The sequence below is a fragment of the Triticum aestivum genome, chromosome 6D (genome assembly GCF_018294505.1).
Source record: "Triticum aestivum cultivar Chinese Spring chromosome 6D, IWGSC CS RefSeq v2.1, whole genome shotgun sequence".
NCBI classification, from domain to species: domain Eukaryota; kingdom Viridiplantae; phylum Streptophyta; class Magnoliopsida; order Poales; family Poaceae; genus Triticum; species Triticum aestivum.
The window spans coordinates 368,162,991-368,179,424 of NC_057811.1; positions in this window are offsets into that span (position 1 = coordinate 368,162,991).

Here is a 16,434-nt window from a genome sequence, read left to right on the forward strand (position 1 = left end):
CTCAAGAACAGAAAGCAAAAATAAATTTTATTCATTGGGTTGCCTCCCAACAAGCGCTATAGTTTTACGCCCTTAGCTAGGCATAAAGCAAGGATCTAAGTTTTGTCATCTTTGGTTCGAGATCCATAAGATGCCCTCATGATTGATTCATATGGTGGCCTGATTCTTGTTCTAGGAAAGTGTTCCATACCCTTCCTCAAAGGAAATGGGAACTTAATATTGCCTTCTTTCATATCAATCACGGCACCGATAGTGCGTAAAAACGGTCTACCAAGAATAATTGGACAAGATGGATTGCAATCAATATCAAGAACAATAAAATCTATGGGCACATAATTCCTATTTGCAAGAGTAAGAATATCATTAATTCTTCACATAGGCTTTTTGATAGTAGAATCCGCCAAGTGCAAATTTAAAGAGCATTCTTCAAGATCGGTAAGACCAAGCACATCACATAAACATTTCGGAATTGTGGAAACACTAGCACCCAAGTCACACAAAGCAAAACACTCATAATTTTTTATCTTGACATTGATAGTAGGTTCCCATTCATCAAACAATTTTCTAGGAATTTATACTTCTAATTCCAATTTTTCTTCAAAAGCTTTCATCATAGCATCAACAATATGTTTAGTAAAAGCTTTATTTTGTTCATAAGCATGGGGTGAATTTATCATGGATTGCAAAAAATAAATACAATCAATCAAAGAGAAACTATCATAATTAAAGTCTTTGTAATCCAAAGGAGTGGGCACATCACTACTTAAAGTCTTGACCTCTTCAAACCCACTTTTATCAATTTTCTCAACAAGATTTTCACCCTCCGAATTATCGGGATGCCTTCTAGCTAAAGTTGACCCTTCTCCAGTCCCTTTTTCATCAATCTTAACTTTACACAAGGAAACAATAGAAGAAACACCAATCATTTTAAGATCTTCATCACTTTTGCGAAAGTAATCACTAGAAAACGCTTTTTCTAAAAATTCTCTTTTAGCTCTAAGCATAGCGGTTCTATTCTTACTTTCATCCATAGAAACATAAAGAGTTTTAATTGATTCATCAACCTTAGGCACAAAAAAATTCATCTTGAGATTTTCCACATCATGAGAAATTCTATCAACACTTCTAGACAAATCATCAATCTTACTCAACTTTTCTTCTATGGAAGTGTTGAAAACTTTTTGCGTGTTGATAAATTCTTTAATACTATTCTCAAGATCAGAGGTGTTCCTATTATTATTGCAAGATTGATTTCCATAGGAATTACCATAATTATGAGAGGAATTACTAGGAAAAGGCCTAGGATTAAAATTACCTCTATAAGCATTGTTGTTGAAATTATTTCAAGAGATAAAATTCACCTCTACGGCATCACTATTTTGCTCAATCAAAGTAGACAAAGGCATATCATTAAAATCAACAGGAGCACTTTTACTAGCAACCAATTTCATAAGAGCATCAACTTTTTCACTCAAAGAAGAAATTTTTTCAATCGAATTAACTTTTTTACTAGTAGGAGCCCTTTCGGTATGCCATTGTGAATAATTTGCCATGATATTATCAAGCAATTTGGTGGCTTCACCCAAAGTAATTTCCATAAAAGTACCACCCGCGGCGGAATCTGAAAGATTACGAGAAACAAAATTCAATCCCGCATAAAAAAATTGTATGATCATCCAAAGATTTAACCCAAGAGTTGGGCAATTCCTTAGCAACATTTTCATCCTTTCCCAAGATTGTGCAACATGCTCATGTTCAAGTTGCTTGAAATTCATGATCTGGGTTCTAAGGGAAATATTTTTTGCGGGCAGAAAATACTTAGTGATAAAAGCATCTTTGCACTTATTCTAAGAATCAATACTATTGCGAGGCAAAGAAGAGAACTAAATTTTTGCAGAATCACGCAAAGAAAACGGAAATAATTCCATCTTCACCACATCATTGTCCACATCTTTTTTCTTTTGCATATCGCATAATTCCACGAAGGTATTAAGATGGGACGCGGCATCCTCATTAGGAGTGCCGGAAAATTGATCTTTCATAACAAGATTCAGCAAAGCAGTATTAATATCACAAGACTTTGCACTAGTGGCGGGAGGAGCAATCTAAGTGCCACTAAAATCATTGTTTTTGGTATTTGAGAAATCACATAACCTGGTGTTCTCTTGAGTCATGATGACTACACAACAAGATTGCACTAAAAAACAGATCTGGCAAAAAAATGGTGAACGAAAAAGAGGGCTAATAAACGGTAAATTTTTGTGAAGTGGGGGAGAGGAAAATAAGAGGCAAATGGAAAATAATGTAAATTGCGAGGAGATGAGATTGTGATTAGGAACCTAGTATATGTTGAAGATCCTCCCCGGCAACGGCGCCAGAAATTCCTTTTGATGTCTGCTAGGACTACGTCGGTATTTCCCCAAAGAGGAAGGGATGATGCAGCATAGCGACGGTAGGTATTTCCCTCAGTGATGAGACCAAGGTTATCGAACCAGTAGGACAACCAAGCAACACAACATAAACAGCCCCTACACACAAATAACAACCACTCACAACTCGACGTGTTAAAGGGGTTGTCAATCCCTTTCGGGTAACAGCGCCCAAGATGGTGCGTGGACAGGAAATAAATTGTAGTAGATTGAAAGATCGAACACCAAATAAAATAAATAATAATAAAATGTAGCAAGGTATTAATGTATTTTTAGTTTAACAGATCTGAAAATAAATGCAAAAGAAAAGTAGATCGCAAAGGCAAATATATGAGAAAGAGACCCGGGGGTCGTAGGTTTCACTAGTGGATTCTCTCGAGAAAAATAGCAAATGATGGGTGACCAAATTACTGTTGGGCAATTGATATAACTTCAAATAATCATGACGATATCCAGGCAATGATCATTATATAGGCATCACGTCCAAGATTAGTAGACCGACTCCTGTCTGCATCTACTACTATTACTCCACACATCGACCGCTATCCAACATGCATCTAGTGTATTAAGTTCATGGAGAAACAGAGTAATGCAATATGAATGATGACATGATGTAGACAAGATCTATCTGTGTAGAGATAGACCCCGTCGTTTTATCCTTAGTAGCAACGATACATACGTGCCGGTTCCCCTTCTGTCACTGGGATCAAGCACCGTAAGATCGAACCCACTACAAAGCACCTCTTCCCATTGCAAGATAAATAGATCAAGTTGGCCAAAAAAAACAAATATCGGAGAAGAAATACGAGGCTATAAGAGATCATGCATAAAAGAGATCAAAGAAACTCAAATACTTTCATGGATATAAAAAGACATAACTGATCATAAACTCAAAGTTCATCAGATCCCAACAAACACACCGCAAAAAGAGCTACATCATATGGATCTCCAAGAGACCATTGTTTTGAGAATACAGCGAGAGAGAGGAAGCCATCTATCTACTAACTACGGACCCGAAGGTATACAAAGAACTACTCACGCATCATCGGAGAGGCACCAATGGAGGTGGTGAACCGCATCCAAGATGGTGTCTAGATTGGATCTGGTGGTTCTGGACTCTGCGGCGGCTGGATCAATATTTCGTCGACTCCCCTAGGGTTTTGGGAATATTGGGGTATTTATAGAGCAAAGAGGCGGTCCGGGGGCACCCGAGGTGGGCACAACCCACCAGGGTGCGCCTGGGCCTCCTGGCGCGCCCTGGTGGGTTGTGCTCTCCTCGGAGCACCCCCCCCAGGCGCAGCCAGGGCCCATTAGGAGTCTTTTGGTCCATAAAAATCTCCGTGAAGTTTCGTTGCATTTGGACTCCGTTTGGTATTGATTTCCTGCAATGTAAAAAACATGCAGAAAACAACAACTGGCACTATGTCAATAGGTTAGTACCAAAAATGATATAAAATGAGTATAAAATGATTATAAAACATCCAAGATTGATAATATAACAGCATGGAACAATCAAAAATTATAGATACGTTGGAGACGTATCAGGGAGCTATGGCCCGTCTAGCCCAGGCTTTTATTTCATATGTTTACCACATGACCAACCCAGATTTTTTTTCTTTCTGAAAATGGCTAGCCCAGCTATTTTGTTTTTTTTGCAGAATACCCAACGGAGGCCTACTTGCTTTTCTATGGACAGCTGGGCCGGAAATCTTTCAAGACGAGGAAGGATGCACCCGGCTTGCCGAGAAAATGGGCTATAAGTCATAAGAAATGGGCTGTAAATTCAAAAAATACAAAAAATAGACAATTAGTTCCAAATTACTTTTTTCTTTCAGATTTTGATATTTTAAATTTCATTGTTTTTATGCGCATAAAATTTCATTGAATTTTAAATTAAGGTATGGTTAATTTTTAAATTAATTTGAATCTGGCTAGAAATTTTGGGTTGTATGCTGTTTGCAACAGATGGGGAGGCCGACTTGTGGGTCTACTAGGTTGACGTGTACGCAAGGCTTTGTCAACTTAGTCCACAAATGAATCTAGCAGCACTGGCCGTTGGATGTTAATCCAACGGACATCCAACGGCCAGTGTTGCTTCTTCAATATCTGATCTTCTTGCTCCAGCCACCAAACCAGCGCCGGTGGGACCGCCTGCTCCCGCCTCCCATGTCCAGTTGTGCTACCGCGCAGGCCTCACTGCCCCACCCTACTACCATCGCTGTCCTGGCCATTCCTCTACTCACCCACACCCCCTGTTATTTTTTGTTGGGAAACGTAGCATGCAATTTCAAAAAAATACCTACGCTAACGCAAGATCTATCTAGGAGAGCATAGCAACGAGGGGAAGAGTGTGTCTACGTACCCTCGTAGATCATAAGCGGAAGCATTTGACAATGCGGTTGATGTAGTCCAACTTCTTCTTACTCCGACCGATCAAATACCGAATGTAAGGCACCTCCGAGTTATGCACACGTTCAGCTCGGTGACGTCCCTCGTCTTCTTGATCGAGCAAGGCGTCGAGGTAGTATATGAGTTCCGTCAGCACGACGGCATGGTGACGGTGATGGTGAAGTGATCCGCGCAGGGCTTCGCCTAAGTACTACGAAGATATGACCGTGAGAGTAAACGGTGAAGGGGGGCGCCGCACACGGCTATGCAATAGTCTGGGGTGTGCTAGGGGCGTCCCCCCCCCCCCACACACATATATATATATATAGGTGGGAGGAGGAGGGGAGGCAGCCAGGGTACGCCCTAGGGTTGGTCATTGCCCCCTAGGAGCCCTACTTTGCCCTGCGCCCCCCTATCCATGTATGCATGAAGGGGAAGGAAAGAGGGGGTGAGGGAAGGAAGTGGGAATCCTAATCCACACTTTCCTTTCCCTTCCCCTCTTTCCTTCTCCTCCTCCTATTGCCTTATAGGGCGCACCAGCCCCTCGTGGGCTGGTGTGTTCCTTCACAAGGCCCATATGGCCCATAGGATTGCCAGGGGTAGCCGAAACACCTTCCGGTGACCCGATAAGTACCCGATATCCTCCGAAACACTTTCGGTGTCCGAATACCATCGTCCTATATATCAATCTTTACCTATAGATCATTTTCAGACTCCTCGTCATGTCCATGATCTCATCGGGGACTCCGAACAACATTCGGTCACCAAATCACATAACTCATATAATATTATATCGTCATCGAACGTTAAGCGTGCGGACCCTACGGGTTCGAGAACTATGTAGACATGAAAGAGACACCTCTCCGATCAATAACCAATAGAGGAACCTGGATGCTCATATTGGCTCCTACATATTCTACGAAGATCTTTATTGGTCGAACCGTTATGACAACATACGGTATTCCCTTTGTCCATCGGTATGTTACTTAGTCGAGATTCGATCGTCGGTATCCACATACCTAGTTCAATATCATTACAGGCAAGCCTCTTTACTCATTCCATAATACATCACCTCGCGACTAACTCCTTAGTCATTTGCTTGCAAGCTTATGATGTGTATTACCGAGAGGGCCCATAGATACCTCTCTGATACTCGGAGTGACAAATCCTAATCTCGATCCATGCCAACCCAACAAACACCTTTGGAGATACCTATAGAGCATCTTTACGATCACCCAGTTACGTTGTGACGTTTGATAGCACACAAGGCATTCCTCCGGTATTCGGGAGTTGCATAATCTCATAGTCAAAGGAATACGTATTTGACATGAAGAAAGCAATAGCAATAAAACTGAATGATCAATATGCTAAGCTAACAGATGGGTCTTGTCCATCACATCATTCTCCTAATGATGTGATCCCGTTATCAAATGACAACTCATGTCCTTGGTCAGGAAACCTTAACCATCTTTGATCAACGAGCTAGTCAAGTAGAGGCTCACTAGGGACACAATGTTTGTCTATGTATTCACACATGTATTTAGGTTTCCGATCAATGCAATTCTAGCATGAATAATAAACATTTATCATGATTAAGGAATAACAAAATAACAACTTTATTATTGCTCTAGGGCATATTTCCTTTAGTCTCCCACTTGTACAAGAGTCAATAATCTAGTTCACATCGTAATGTGATTAACACCCATAGTTCACATAGCCATGTGACCAATACCCAAAGAGTTTACTAGAGTAAATAATCTAGTTCACATCACTATGTGATTAACACCCAAAAATTACTAAGGTGTGATCATGTTTTGCTTGTGAGAGAGGTTTAGTCAACGGGTCTGCCACATTCAGACCCGCATGTATTTTGCAAATTTCTATGTATACAATGCTCTACACGGAGCTACTCTAGCTAATTGCTCCCACATTCAATATGTATCCAGATTGAGACTCAGAGTCATCCGGATCAGTGTCAAAGCTTGCATCAACGTAACCCTTTATGACGAACTCTTTATCACCTCCATAACCGAGAAACATTTCCTTAGTCCTCTTTAGGTACCTAAGGATAATTTTGACCGCTGTCCAGTGATCTACTCCTGGATCACTATTGTACCCCCTTGCCAAAGTCATGGCAAGGTACACAATAGGTCTGGCATACAGCATGGCATACTTTATAGAACCTATGGCTGAGGCATAGGAAATGACTTTCATTCTCTCTCTATCTTCTGCCATGGTCGGGTTTTGAGTCTTACTCAACTTCATACCTTATAACTCAGGCAAGAACTCCTTCTTTGACTGATCCATTTTGAACTCCTTCAAAATCTTATCAAGGTATGTACTCATCGAAAGTCCTATCAAGTGTCTTGATTTATCTCTATAGATCTTGATGCCCAATATGTAAGCAGCTTCACCGAGGTCTTTCTTTGAAAAACTCCTTTCAAACACTCCTTTATGCTTTCCAGAAAATTCTACATCATTTCCGATCAACAATATGTCATTCACATATACTTATCAGAAAGGTTGTAGTGCTCCCACTCACTTTCTTGTAAATACAGGCTTCACCGCAAGTCTGTATAAAACTATATGCTTTTTGATCAACTCATCAAAGCATATATTCCAACTCCGAGATGCTTGCACCCGTCCATAGATGGATCGCTGGAGCTTGCACACTTTGTTAGCACCTTTAGGATTGACAAAACCTTCTGGTTGCATCATATACAACTCTTCTTTAATAAATCCATTAATGAATGCAGTTTCGACATCTATTTGCCAGATTTAGTAAAATGCGGAAATTGCTAACATGATTCGGACAAACTTTAAGCATCGATACGAGTCAGAAAATCTCATCATAGTCAACACCTTGAACTTGTCGAAAACCTTTTACGACAATTCGAGCTTTGTAGATAGTAACACTACCATCAACGTCCGTCTTCCTCTTGAAGATCCATTTATTCTCAATGGCTCGCCGATCATCAGGCAACTCAACCAAAGTCCACACTTTGTTCTCATAAATGGATCCTATCTCAGATTTCATGGCCTCAAGCCATTTATCGGAATCTGGGCTCATCATAGCTTCTTCATGGTTCGTAGGTTTGTCATGGTCTAGTAACATGACTTCCAGGACAGGATTACCATACCACTCTGGTGTGGAACATGCTTTGGTTGACCTACGAGGTTTGGTAGTAACTTGATCTAAAGTTTCATGATCATCATCATTAGCTTCCTCTCTAGTTGGTGTAGGCATCACGGGAACGGTTTTCTATGATGAGCTACTTTCCAATTCGAGAGAAGGTACAATCACCTCATCAAGTTCTACTTTCCTCCCACTCACTTCTTTCGAGAGAAACTCCTTCTCTAGAAAGTTTCCATTTTTTGCCTTCGGATCTGTGGTAGAAGGTGTACCCAATTGTTTCCTTAGGGTATCATATGAAGACGCACTTCTCCGATTTGGTTTCGAGATTATCAGGCTGAAGCCTTTTGACATAAGTGTTGCAACCCCAAACTTTAAGAAACGACAGCTTAGGTTTTTGCCAAACCACAATTCATACGGTGTCGTCTCAGCGGATTTAGACGGTGCCCTATTTAACGTGAATGCAGCTGTCTCTAATGAATAACCCCAAAATTATAGTGGTAAATCAGTAAGAAACATCATAGATCGCACCATATCTAATAAGGTACGGTTACGATGTTCGGACACACCATTACGCTGTGGTGTTCCAGGTGGCATGAGTTGTGAAACTATTCCACATTGTTTTAAATGAAGGCCAAACTCGTAACTCAAATATTCGCCTCCGCGATCAGATCATAGAAACTTTTTTATTGTTACGATGATTCTCCACTTCACTCTGAAATTCTTTGAACTTTTCAAATGTTTCAGACTTGTGTTTCATTAAGTACATATACCCATATCTGCTCAAATCATCTATGAAGGTCAGAAAATAACGATACCCGCCTCGTGCCTCAACACTCATTGGACCGCATACATCGGTATTCACTGGTACGCATCGGTGCTATACAAACGGTTTTTAACCCCTTTCCGCGATGACATTTGGAATCGTCGCCTAGTGGGGAGTCCTTCCCACACGACCCAGAAACCGTCGGGGATATGCCCTCCTATCACACACGCTCAGCAAAATGAGTTCGTGTGCGACCCGTGAGCGCTCAAATACGGAAATACATACAGTAGAGCTAAAAAATACAATTGTACAGGCGAAATTGTTTCCGGTCGGAAGTACATCCCACACAGTCAGTCCCCGCTAAACGTTTCCGTTCATATGTACATCCCACACAGTCGCTCCAAGGAAAACGTTTCTGTTCACAGGTACATCACACACAATTTTCCCCGTTAAATCGTTTGTGATAGCGTTGCCATTGCACACGATATTAACAATTTTATCGTTTGCGTTATTGAATGCATCACACACGGTGCGTAGAAGAAACTGTGTGGCAAAGGCTGTCCGTCACACACAGTTTTTATGTGGTAAACCTTTGCGCGAGGTGGCCTAACGCAAACAGTTTTCAAGAGGATGTCGTGTGTGCAGTGGAGATTGATCGCACACGTAGTGGATCCTAGAAACGTTTCTGATCTCCACGTCTATCGCAGACGTTTTGCTTTCGCAAACCGTGCGCAGATCCCTAATTTAAAAATCACATGTTCTGAATTTGAAAGTAGGCAATCACTTATTTCATATCCAACCATGTTTATTATAAATATAGGTTCAACCATCAATGCACAGGTACAGATACTGAAGAACTACAGAAGCACCAAGTAAAGAATGATGAGCCACAGTTGTACTAAAGACTGTGAAGAGAGAGGCGAAAGACATTCTGGTTGCTAGAGAAGGTGAAGCGGAATGCCCATATTGTGCCCTCATCCATGCGTAATGTGCGCACGACTCTAGGCCAACCCCTTCTGATGGCTGCCCGTCCATCCTTCACTGTCTTCATTATGACTTCTCGATGCTCATTGTAGTCTGGATGAAATACTTTAACCTTCATTGCGTGTCCACCAATCATGTACTTTGCGAGGTAATCTTGAGTGAACTACTTTGGGAACCACTACGAACGAAAAAGATTCAGACATTGTTGTCTAACAACTCATTATGGGCAGTAAAAAGAGAAGGCTGCAGAGTTTGTAGTTACCATCCTACAACTCACTGTTGTGTTGGATAGAGCATAAAGAAATAATTTGCTTGCCACCATTCGTATCTTTTTGCTAATAAACCTTATCAGTTTCCTCACTTGATGCTTGTTCATGAATATCTCATTGCCCCATACGCACAAAGGGTCAATGCGTGGATCCTTGCCAAGGGCATATGTACCTACAAGCAACAAGTCAATATTAGAAGCTAACAAGTGTCTAGGCCTGGATCTATGTACACTACATTATGGAACGATGGGGGGAGTACAAGCCGAGGGATGAAGCTAACCTCGGCGGAAAATGGTGGCCACTCCCATTGTTGTCCTTCATAAGTAGCGGAAAGGCATGATAAGTACAGCAACCTTAACATCAAACAAATATAGCAAAGGTAAACAACATCATCTCTAAATGATAGCTTGAATGTGTTGGTTTCAGCATGCTATTAAAGCAGATATAAAATGGAAGGCAATGTTACCAACAGCAGGCTTAATAGCCATCAAATATTGCAATTCAAACTGGTATTGTTGAAAATGAATAGAACGTAGGTAATGCTTAAACATCACACTGGATAAATGTGTAAAACTGAAATAAAGGGCATGTGTTAACTACACCAGGAATAATTGGAACCAAATATAGCCGTTCAAATTGGTATTGATGTAGTCGAGCGGCACAGTTCCGACTTGCACATAATGAACAACATATTGTGAATGACTGAAATAAACAAGGCATAAATGACCAGTATAACAACCAAATATAGCCATTGAAAATTGGACAGAGTCTCACTACAACCAACCTAACAAGCAAATACAGATAAACAGGGCATATGCTTGAAAACTGGACAAATGCTCACTGCAACCAACCTAACAAGCAAATACAGATAAACAAAGCATCTACTTGATAATTGGACAAATGCTAAAAAAAGCAACTTAACAACCAAATACAGATAAACAAGGCATCTGCTTGATAACTGGACAAATGTCACTGCAACCAAACTAAGAACCAAACACATATAAACAAGGCATCTGCTCGATAACTGGAAAAATGCTCACTCCAACCAACCTAACAACCAAATACAGATAAACAAGGCATCTACTCACTATAAACAACCAAATATAGCCATTCGTGAAACTGAAGTGGACAATTCATACTTAAACATCACATAGCCCTATTGAACAATACATTTTTGCATAACTGGAATAATTAAACACGGCACAGCTAAAGCACCGCACGACAAATGCTACAACAACAAAGGGTACGGGTTGGCAAGCTAGAAAAGGTAAGATTTGCTGATAGAATGTTGCCTCACATTTCATGGACGGGATCCTTCCAGTTGGAAGAGCACAGACCCATGGTGCGCTCTCTGATGTCACAGATGGGTTGTTTCACCTTGGAAGAACCTTCGTGGGTGCCCTCCTCGTGGTGGTGGTCGTGGTCGATGAGATCTGACTTGGCAATTGAGGATCCCAAGCCGCCGTTGTAGAACGTGTCCTTCAGAAATGACAAAATGGGCTCGATGGCATATAAACCTTGCAAATCCTTGACCGCTTGGCGGAGGATATTAGCGGCAGGGTCGTCGAAGAGATGGACGGCGGTTGAACCAGAGGGGTTGGGGATGGACCACTTAACCTGTGACATGGCCCGCGTGAAGCCGTCGCTGTGGACGAGCTTGATGTCGTAGCCAGCTTTCCAGAGATACAGTAATATGCTAGCCCGCTGACATGAAGCCTTCGGCATGGAAACGTAGTCAACGTCTTCGCCGGCTTCCGCGGTGACATGTTGCTCCGGGATCGACATGTTGGGGCAGCGGCCACCTCGCCAACGTCCGCCGGAGAGGCCATGATAAACCTCCTCTTGGCCGAATGCTCGTCGGGCTCCCTGGGATACGTGGTCGAGCTGAGGTTGCGACATTCTGGAGCAGGGATGTGGATGTGGCGGGGAGGGACACCACATGCCTCATCTAAAAATTCAAAGGAGTGGGGCGACGGTATGGGAATCGCTGGGTAACCTGAACTTTATTATCTAAGATAGGAGGAACGGGCAGACCGGCAGGGGTTGGCGGCGGCGCCAGCGGCGGCAGCGAGCTAGGGTTCGAGGGGGGAGAGGGGCGGGTGGGGGACTGTGGAGGGGGGTGTTTGAGGATACGCCACGGCTACTAATTTTTTTAGTAATGGTGGGTGGAGATGGTGGTGGACGAGGGAGGGCGACGGTTCAAATGCCTCGGCTACTGCAATTTTACTATAAGTTCGGTGCTGGAGGAGTGTGGGCGATGGTTGAAGTACGACGGCTACTAAAATTTGGGTAAAGGAATTGATGCGGGGCGGGAGTGCCCAAGATCACGCACGGTCCAATAACAATATGTGTGTATGATAATAAGGAAAAGTGGCGCGGAACCGCCGATTTTTGCAATGCTCAAGGCGGGTTGTTTGTTTTCTATTTCTAGCTAGCTGGTCTATCGCACATGGTTCGTCCTAATTTTCAAATAAACTTACCCGCCTTTAGCTTGCACAGGTGGTGGTTTTACAGCGCACTTGCATCGCACATGGTTAAGCCAGTACCTCCACCCTTTGCTCGCGCTTGCGCGGTCGTGGTGATTTCAGCGCACTTGCATCGGACACGGTTGAGCCAGTACCTCCACCCTTTGCTCGCGCTTCCACGGTCCTGGTGATTTCAACGCACTTGCATCGCACACGGTTGAGCCAATACCTCCACCCTTTGCTCGTGCTTGCGCGGTCGTGGTGATTTGAGCGCACTTGCATCGCACACGGTTGAGCCAGTACCTCCACCCTTTGCTCGCGCTTGCGTGGTCGTGGTGATTTCAGCGCACTTGCATCGCACACGGTTGAGCCAGTACATCCACATTAATTTTCTCACGCTTGCGCAGGCGTGGTGATTCACTGCACGCTTGTATTCGCACATGGTTAATATATTATACCCGTGTCCATTGAGCGTCATCAGAGTCTTTGCAGCAAAAATAACGTTAGAGAGGGTCAGAAGACAGCCACACCAGCATGTGGCCCAAATATATATGAGTGAAAAGGGTGGTCTGTGATGTTCAAAATTCCAATGCACAACTTCGACCGCGCGAGCCCGCGGTTGGGCGCGTCGTCGAAGATCGATGAGAGGGGCCAGAAGTCAAGAACCACCTGGAAATGGTCAAATATGTGTAGGAATATTGGGGATGTTTAAAAATTTAAATACACAATGCATAACTTTGATGGCACCTGCCTCGCAATCCCGAAAGCACCCTTGGATATGTATATATATAGTGATGCTATTCATCACCCAGGGTGCAAAATAAGTTATTTTTCACCCGAGGTAACCTTAGGACTATTTCATAATTAAATTACATTTGGAATTCAAATAGTAATATTCATATTGATTCACTACGTAAAATTTGGCATAAAAAATAAAAATATAGGTCATAAGACAAGAAAATTTGCAGTTTATGTGTATTTTACACTATGTTTTTACATTTGTAATTTTACATAACATAAAATATTTTTTACGACGATTATATATTTTTTATTACGGTCTCTTTTTACGTCAGAAATAAGACATATTTTACGGAACGTAAAATTACGGTGCATCGATGGTAAAATAGAGTGGTGTGAAGAATAACTATTTCTCACCCAGGGTGACGAATAGTTATTCTTCATCCCCTCTCTATTTTGACATCAATGCACCGTATTTTTACGTTTTGTAAATTTAGTCTTATTTCATACATAAAAAAAGAACGTAAGAAAATATGTACTCGCCGTAAAAAATATTTTATGTTACATAAAATTACAAATGTAAAAACATATTGTAAAACATACATAAAATGTGATTTTTCTGATCTTATAACTTTTTTAGACCAAATTTTACATATTGAATTAATGTGCATGTAACTATTTATATTCTAAACGTAATTTATTTAGGAAGCGATCGTAAGATTACCTCGGGTGAAGAATAACTTATTCTGCATCCTGGGTGATGAATAGTAACACTATATATATATATATATATATATATATATATATATATATATATATATATATATATATATATATACATACTAGCAAAAGGGCCCGTGCGTTGCAGCGGGAGAAAAAAATCTTATTCTCCAACGGTTATGACCACATTTTGTTCACATCTCATCTCATATTTTTAAAATTTATTTACAAATATAAGAAAATGTACCCTTTTTCAAATTTATTCACAAACTGAAGCAATGTTCACATTTTTTAAAAATATCTTGGTTGTCAAAAAAATTGATCATTCAAAGAATTATTCTGAATTTCAAGAAACTTTTTTAAAAGACATACTATAATATTTTGATCTACCCCGGCAATTAATTCTTCAAAATTCACGCTTATCTCGTAAAAATGTTGTAACAAACATGTTCAACTGAACTGTGTTTGGCACTGGATCAACTCATAAACTAACTTATAGATTGAAAAGTAGGATGCTTTTGTTGTCTTAAGGAAATACATATGGAAAACATCACAAACTCACATAGCTACATGAAAATTCGTATCTTTGTACTTACCTAGCTAATCTATGGATCTCACTGATGCCAAGTATATATAGGTTTGCATTGTATTGTAGGAGACTTGTATACTAATTCACACGTCAATGCAACCTTCGCTTGGCCCTGTCTGCTCGTGCAAGTTAGAATTATTTTTTCATGCATAAAATCTGTCGGGATTTCTTATTATCAGACACCCCAATTGCGCTCATGCCGTCGCCGCGAAGTCTCACCCAGTTGGCACAGCAGTTGAAGCATATAAAAGCCAAAAAAAACTTGTATGTACATATATGTTACGTAAAAGGAGGTGATTCCCACTACCCATGTTTTCTAACATTTATGGGCATCCAAGATTTTATGTCTGTTCATAAGAAGATATGCATGGACAGATATCTTCATAGGCCAGAGCAGCAGCAATAACAGAAGGATTGCTGAACGGATACGTTACTGATGCAATATTCAGTCAAAGATTTGTCATCACCAATCAGGGAGAATCATGAGACGTGCAAAGTGCTAGTCTGCTAGTCTGCTACTTACTTTCATCCATCCCTGCATGCTACTGCTGCTGCATCCTGCATGAATAGCCATCACCTCACCAGGATGTAGTTCACGCTCTTCTACATCCTGCTTGTGAAAATTGAGCAAACGACTCTATCTCTGATTTCACAATGTTTTGTGAACCTCGACCTCGATCAACGTACGTTGGTGGTGCCATTGATAGGCGATGGAGTGGTACACCGGCGAGACGCTTCTTCCGGTGCCAGCGAGCGGCTCCCGGAACATCTTCAACACTGCACCATGACGAACAGCGAGAACATACGGCTGCAACTGCCAATGAAGGGAGCAATGAGTGGAGGATGATCGATGCGTGAGGTTGGGAGGCGGCGACCTACTGATGGCCGGTGCCGGTAGCAAAGAGCTCGATCACGGATGACGGACACGCCAGGCGGGAGCGGGAGAGTCCAGCGGGGGCGGCGCTGAGCGGAGGAGACGGTCGGCAGACAAATCGCATGGGGTGAACGGGTACTGGTAGAGCTCGATCTGGAGCGAAGTCCAGCGGGCACTCTTGGGACCTTTGCCGCCATTGCGATCTATCACAGAGACGATCCAGCTCTGGAGCCGATCGAGTCGAGGAGGACGTGAGCAGGGTAACAAATATACGCGTCGTGAGCGATGAAGGAAGTCATGCGCACGACTTCGGGCAACACCGTGGCCGATCTCGATCGGGAGGAAGACCAAGGACGCCCAGCGTGCTTCCTCGGACTCGGCGCTGCTCTTCCTCGATGCGAGGTATCAGCGTCTCGCCTAGGTGTAGGAGAGCACGTGATCCGGGGCATCGTATATATGGGAGGGTTAGGAAGGTTCGACTGGAAGTCCTGATGATGAGTTTCTTTGTTTTCTTATTTAATTGGTTTTCTAGTAGTAGTACATGACTTTGACGCGACATGTACGTTTGTACGTAAAAAAGGGCAGCCAGCCGTTTTGACGGACAGATAGACGAACGTAACATCTTTTTGCTTAGTCAAAGCCAATTAAAAAAAAGTAGATGACGGTGAATCCGACAAAGTCAATATATATATATATATATATATATATATATATATATATATATATATATATATATATATATATATATATATATATATATATAGGACAGATGTTTCCTACAAGCAGTGGTAGTTACCACCACTTGCGTTTTGTATGTTGTATGTAGTATCTGTCGAAACCGAGAATATGTACGTGTAGTATGTAGTATATAACAATGATTAGGTAGTATATATACTAATTTTTAGGTAGTATGTACCATTTTTTGAGTATGCTCTTTTTTACATACAAATATGTACGTATTTCATAAATATAACAAAACTATGGGCTCATATGTAATTTTTTCACGTAACTTGCTTTGAAATATCTTAAATATAGTATATGAACATATTTAAAATAATAAAATAATACATATATATATA